This window comes from Jaculus jaculus, chromosome 6, assembly GCF_020740685.1.
Source record: "Jaculus jaculus isolate mJacJac1 chromosome 6, mJacJac1.mat.Y.cur, whole genome shotgun sequence".
Taxonomy (NCBI): Eukaryota; Metazoa; Chordata; class Mammalia; order Rodentia; family Dipodidae; genus Jaculus; species Jaculus jaculus.
The window spans coordinates 51,172,110-51,178,166 of NC_059107.1; the positions used below are offsets into that span (position 1 = coordinate 51,172,110).

Consider the following 6,057-nt stretch of genomic DNA (forward strand, 5'->3'; position numbering starts at 1 on the left):
GGGACTGAGTCTCATTCAGATTCCAGCCAGGTCATTCCATGTTCCATACCAACACCATAATGATTCCTTCAGCAGTAGGATCTTATCACCAACCTTTTGTGGGTCATAAAGTACTCTGAAAGAAATCTGTCTTATTTTGAGAATCCTTGTAGGACTCTCTGATCAACAACTCATTGTGATTATTAGGCACATGCTGGTAGGGGAAGTTACAGGCCAGTGCCAAGGAAAAGAAGGAAGAAAAATATAGATACTATAAACTAACAAAAAGAAAGAGAAGAGGGAGGGATTGAGAGAGAGAGAGAGAGAGAGAGAGAGAGAGAGAGAGAGATTGAGAGAGAGAAACAGGAGAAGATTCAGGTAAATCTTTATCATATTCTCTCCAGGGTCCTGTGATTCAGATGTTCTGTCTAAGGACCTGATGAAAGTTCAACCACCTAGTCTGTCTGCTAGGATGTAGAATTTTATGGTACCATTGCCATTTGGGTCCAGTTTTGTGCCCCCATCTCCCCACCTTTACTCTCCCCTCCCATACCCCCTTTCTTTAATGTCCGGTCCTCAAGATGCTTATTAGGTATGTCAGTATATTGTGTAGATTCAGGTTAGAAAACAAAGGTGAGTGAGACAATGCAACAATTACCTTGCTGTGATTGGGTGAGTTTGCTGAGAATGATCTGTTCCAGATTTGACCATTTTTCTTCAAATTTCATTGCTTAATTTTTCCTTAATGCTGGGTAGAATTCCACCATGTAGATATACCACATCTTGGCTATCCATTCCTCTAATGACGGACATCTGGGTTGATTCCAGCTCTTAGCTATTATGAGTTGAGCAGCTAAAAACATGGTTGAGAAAATTTCTCTGAACTGAGGCATGCAGCATTTAGGATAAATGCACAGTGAGGGAAAAAATGTGTATGTTGGTAACTCTATAGTCAAGCTTTTTAGGAGTCTCCATATTTCTTTTTATAATGATTGTACCATTTTACATTCCCACCAAGAGTGAATGAGGGTTCCTACTTCTCCATATCTTCTCCAGCATTTGCTGTTTTAATTTACATTTCCCTGATTATTAGGGATAATGAACATTTTCTTTAGTGAGTGTTTGCCATTTGCATTTCTTCCTCTCAGAACTGTCTGCCAAGTTCTTTGCCCCATTTTGTGAGTGAGTTGCTTGACTTTTATTGTTTAGGTTTTTGAATTCTTTGTAGATTCTAGAAATTAGGCCTCTGTCAATTATATAGCTAGCAAAAAGTTTCTCCTATTTGGTGGGGACTCTATTTCCTCTGCTAATTGTATGTTTGTCTATGAAGAAACATTTCAGCATCATGAGATCCCAATGGTTGAGTGATTTTTTCAGTTTCTGAGCTACTGAGGTTTTATTTAGGAAGTCTTTATCCCTTCCTATATCATGGAAAGTTCCAACTATTTTTCCTTCCAGTACTAGCCACTAGCAGAGGCGAGAGTGGACACCCCTGTTTTGTTCATGACCACAATGGGAATTCCTTTAGTCTCTCTCCATTAAGTATTATTTGGGCTTTAGACTCTCTCTCTCTCTCTCTCTCTCTCTCTCTCTCACATATATATATATATATATATATATATATATATATATATATATGCACACACACATTATATATCCTTTATTATATTGAGACATAAACCATCTATGCCCATCATCTTCAAAGTTTTGATCATGAAGAGATGTATTTTGTCAAAGATCTTTTCTGCATCTTTCAAAATGATCATGTGGTTTTTGTGTTTAAGTTTATTTATGTGGTATATTATATTGACAGATTTCTGTATGGTGAACCACCCCTGTGTTCCTGGGATGAAGCCTACTTGATAAAGGTGAATAATGCTTTTGAGGTGTTGTTAGATTCAGTTTGTGAGGATTTTGTTCGGGATCTTTGCATTTAAGTTCATCAGGGAAATAGGCCTATAGTTTTCTTTGCTTGTGGCATCTCTGCCTGGTTTTGGTATTGGGGTGATGGTAGCTTCATAGAAGGAGTTGTGAAGCTTTCCCTGTTCTCTGTGTGGCAAAGTTTGAGAAAAATGGTTTCAGTTCTTCCATGAAGGTTTGATACAATTCAGCTGAGAAGCCATCTGGTCCTGGTCTCTTCTTTTGGGGAGGTTTCTGATTACTTTTCAATCTCAATGGGTATGATAGGTTTGTTAATCTCCTCCGAGTTTAGCTTTGGTAAGTGGCATGTGTCCAGGAAGTCATCCATTTCCTCCATATTATTCAGTTTTATGGTATGGAGTAGAGGTCTTTGAAATAAGTTCTGTTGATTCTCCTAATTTCACTTTGTCTGTTGTAATCTCTCCTTTTTCATTTCTAATTTTGTTAATTTCAAGTTTCTCTTTTAATTTCACTTCATCAAATTGGCCAGGGGTTTAGCTCTTTATTACATCAATTTCTTAATTGTTTTCTTAGTTTTCAATTCATTAATTTCTCTTCTGTTCTTAATTATTTCTTTCTGTCAGGAGCTTTTGGGGTTGGATTCTTCTTGCTTTTCCAATGCCTTTAGGTGGATAGTTAGGTTATTGATTTGGGACTTCTCTGTCTTTGTTATGAAGGCATTTTGTGATATGAATTTTCCCCTGAGGACCACCTTCACTATGCCCCATAAGCTTTTGTGCTATGTGTTATTGTCATTCATTTCTAGAAACTTCACAATTTCATTTTTTTATTTTGTCCACTTCCCATTTATTGTTTAAAAGTGTTCAGTTTCCAGGAGCCAGTGGAATTCCTGGTGCATCTTTTGTTGTTAATTTCGAGCAACACAGCATTGTGATCTTATATTAGGCTGGAAATTATATTGATCTTTCTGAATATATGGAGGCAGTACCCAGTATGTGATCTATTTTAGAGAGGTTCCATTTTTATATCTTATGTACTGTTCAAAGTTGAAAGTTCTGCAGGAGATGATACAGGGAATGCAAAAGGGAGTTTCATGTTTCATGTCTACTAACAGGTAAGTGCAGAGGTGAGTGATAGGGCTCTGGAGGATGAGGCTGGTATGTAGGAGTTGGTTGAGGCCAAGATAGGTTAAGTATGAAATCATAGCTCCAAACAGAAGAGAGAGAGAGACAGTAAGAGATCAAAGCTAAGAAGGCAGACCTGTTCTCAAGTCCAAGGGGAAAACATAACTGAGATTAGACAAGTAGGTCAAAGTTTAAAGGAAGTAAAATTCACTTATGAAACATTCCCAATGTCTACAGTGCTCTTGGTGTCAGTGAAGATAATGTTGAAAAGTTTATAGCCTACTGCACAAAGGATATACCTGTGGATTGGTGTAGTACAACAAAGCAGGCAATGAAAAAACAGTATTATAAATGCAAAATAGACAGTTGGAGTGGAGGAAATATTTTTCTGTAAAAGCATTAAATTGAAGCTGAGATTTTGAAATATCTATATATCTATATATCTATATATCTATATATCTATATATCTATATATCTATATATATATATATATATATATATATATATATATATATATATGAAGTTTTGTTAGTCATTTCCTCTGATCGAGAATTTCCTCTAAATATGCATATTTTTCCCTCTTTCTCCACTTGTATCACATTTTCTCCACCCATTCATCTGTTGATAGGCCTCTAGACTGGTCCCACATCTTGGCTGTTGTTATTAGTGCCATAATAGACATGAATGTCCAACCACTGCTCTGTCATTTTCATTTAACATCCAGTAGTGGTATAACTGAATTATATGGTACTTACAAGTTTAGTTAGTTTAGAAATCTCTACACCAATTTCTGTTAGCAGTTTTGAAATTGCTGAATTTGCAAGTCAATGTCTAACCGTTTTAACTTTAACTCATGGTATAACTGTCTTCTATCAAGGTGCCTTCTGATCCAGTCCCTGCTGAGTGGTTGGTGGAGAGAATTACCTTAGATGCCATTCAAGAGACCGGATGGCTCAGCTGTACTGCTGACTGATGACTCATCCACTTTAGCCCACATTTGATGCCATGCTCTGCTGTCTAATTTTCAGATTAAGCCAATATTTTATTCTCCAATTAGTTTGTTAAAATAAGGTGTGGCAGGCAAAATTAAGGTTTACCAATGTCATACTACTCCAGTAAGTTTCTTTTTAGATATGTTGTTGACAAGTGTGTTAAGGTGTGTTTCACAATTACAAATGTGTCAAAATTAATTAATATCTACTATAAGCAGTGAAGAGGACCAAAGAGCTTGGTAGCGTACAAGAAAAGGAACGGATTGCATCAAAAATACTCAGAAAATAACAATAAGGCTCTGTTAGTAATTTGTAAAAAGTGTGGAAAAGAAGGCATAAGACCAAAAGCCCTTATTAAAAATGACTTATCTGAGAGGTGGTAAGTAAAGTCACAGTAGTGAAAGGAGTGAGCTGTGGAGATTGCTTAGTGGTTTCTCAGGTTCAATTCCCCATTACCCATTTAGAGCCAGGCTAAAAAGTTCATGCATATATACCATCCATTTGCAGAATCAACAAGCCCTGGTGTGACCATGCACATATGCATGCTCATGTGTGCACATGCTGTGAAAGAAGTTACTCAGAAATATTTTAGAGTGGGAAGTACAAAAGATTAAGCACAGACACTAGTAAAAAGTAGCTTTTAACTGACACATGAAAGATTACCTCCATTAGAAGATAAAGACCTATGGAAGTATCAGGGAGAAGTTGTCACTGAATGTCAAGGAATAACCTTTTTTTTAAAGAAACAAATCAAAGATGTTTAGTTTGGAAAAAAAGTTTCATAAACAAGACTTCAAGACCAATAAAGATGATGGTTAATATCTTGGTGGTGGCATATTTTATTTATGTGAAAAAGAAAAATGAACAATTACCCCAAAAGCATGGGTTATGGTAGAAAATATATTGAAATACATTAAAATTAAAAACTGGGCGGCCGCCGACGCGGGGGACGCGCGGCGGCCGGGCGGAGCGGAGGTGGGGGGAGCGGGGGTCCCCCGCAAACGTCGCGCCCACAACTAGCCCGATGGCGCTTCGCGGCCCGGCGCGGAGCCCGGGGCGCCGGCAACCCCGCCATGTCACGATCCAGCCGGCATGAGGAGTCCAAACGCGGGGACCTGGTGTTCGCCAAGATGAAGGGTTACCCGCACTGGCCGGCCCGGATTGACGAGATGCCTGAGGCAGCCGTGAAATCCACAGCCAACAAATACCAAGTCTGGGGGGGGGGGGGCGCATGAGACGGCATTCCTGGGCCCCGAAGACCTCTTCCCGTAGGAGGAGTCCGAGGAGAAGTTTGGCAAGCCCAGCAAGGAGAAAGGGTTCAGCGAGGGGCTGTGGGAGATCGAGAACAACCCTACAGTCAAAGCCTGGTTACCAGTCTTCCCAGAAAAGGCGCAGTGTGGAAGAGCCCGATCTGAAGCCCCGGGGGAGAAGGCGATAAGAAGGGCCATGCGGAGGGCAGCAGTGACCAAGAAGGGAAGCTGGTCATCGACGAGCCGGCCAAGGAGAAGAATGAGAAGGGGGCGCTGAAGAGGAGAGCAGGGGACCTGCTGGAGGACTCCCCTAAAAGTCCCAAGGAGTCAGAAGACCCTGAAGGAGAGGATAAGGAAGTGGCCACCTTGGAGGGTGAGAGACCCCTTCCTGTGGGGGTAGAGAAGGATAGCACCCCCTCTGACCCGGTCTCTGGCGGGGCCTCTGTAGGAAGAGGAAGAGGAGGAGAGGCTGAGGCACCTGCGTCAGAGATCATGAGAGCTTGTGGCCACCAATGCTTCAAGAGGAGCCCCTGCCCCGTTCGTGCTCCTGTCTGGGTGCTACTGGGGAAACTGGCCATGGCCTGCAAACTGGGAAATCTTTTCCCACCCAGCCCGCTCCTCGCCACTCACTTCCGCATCTAGCCTAGCCCCGGTTATTGACCTGCCCTCACCCTCAGGTCCCCCTCTTCTACCCCAGGATCCGAGTCTGTGCCATGCCTTTCGTGCCCTGAGATGAGGTGAGGCCATTGTGTCTCCTGCTTACACTTGTCTCCCAGGGCTTCTCTTGGGGGGTCTGGGCTCCTATTTCCATTTCCTGACATCTCCCGCCCC

General features: G+C 41.4%; 1 pseudogene; it reads left to right on the forward strand.

Moving 5' to 3' along the window:
* The first annotated feature begins 5,049 nt into the window (after nt 1-5,049).
* Nucleotides 5,050-5,722, forward strand: LOC101617422 (annotated as a pseudogene).
* Nucleotides 5,723-6,057: the final 335 nt, after the last annotated feature.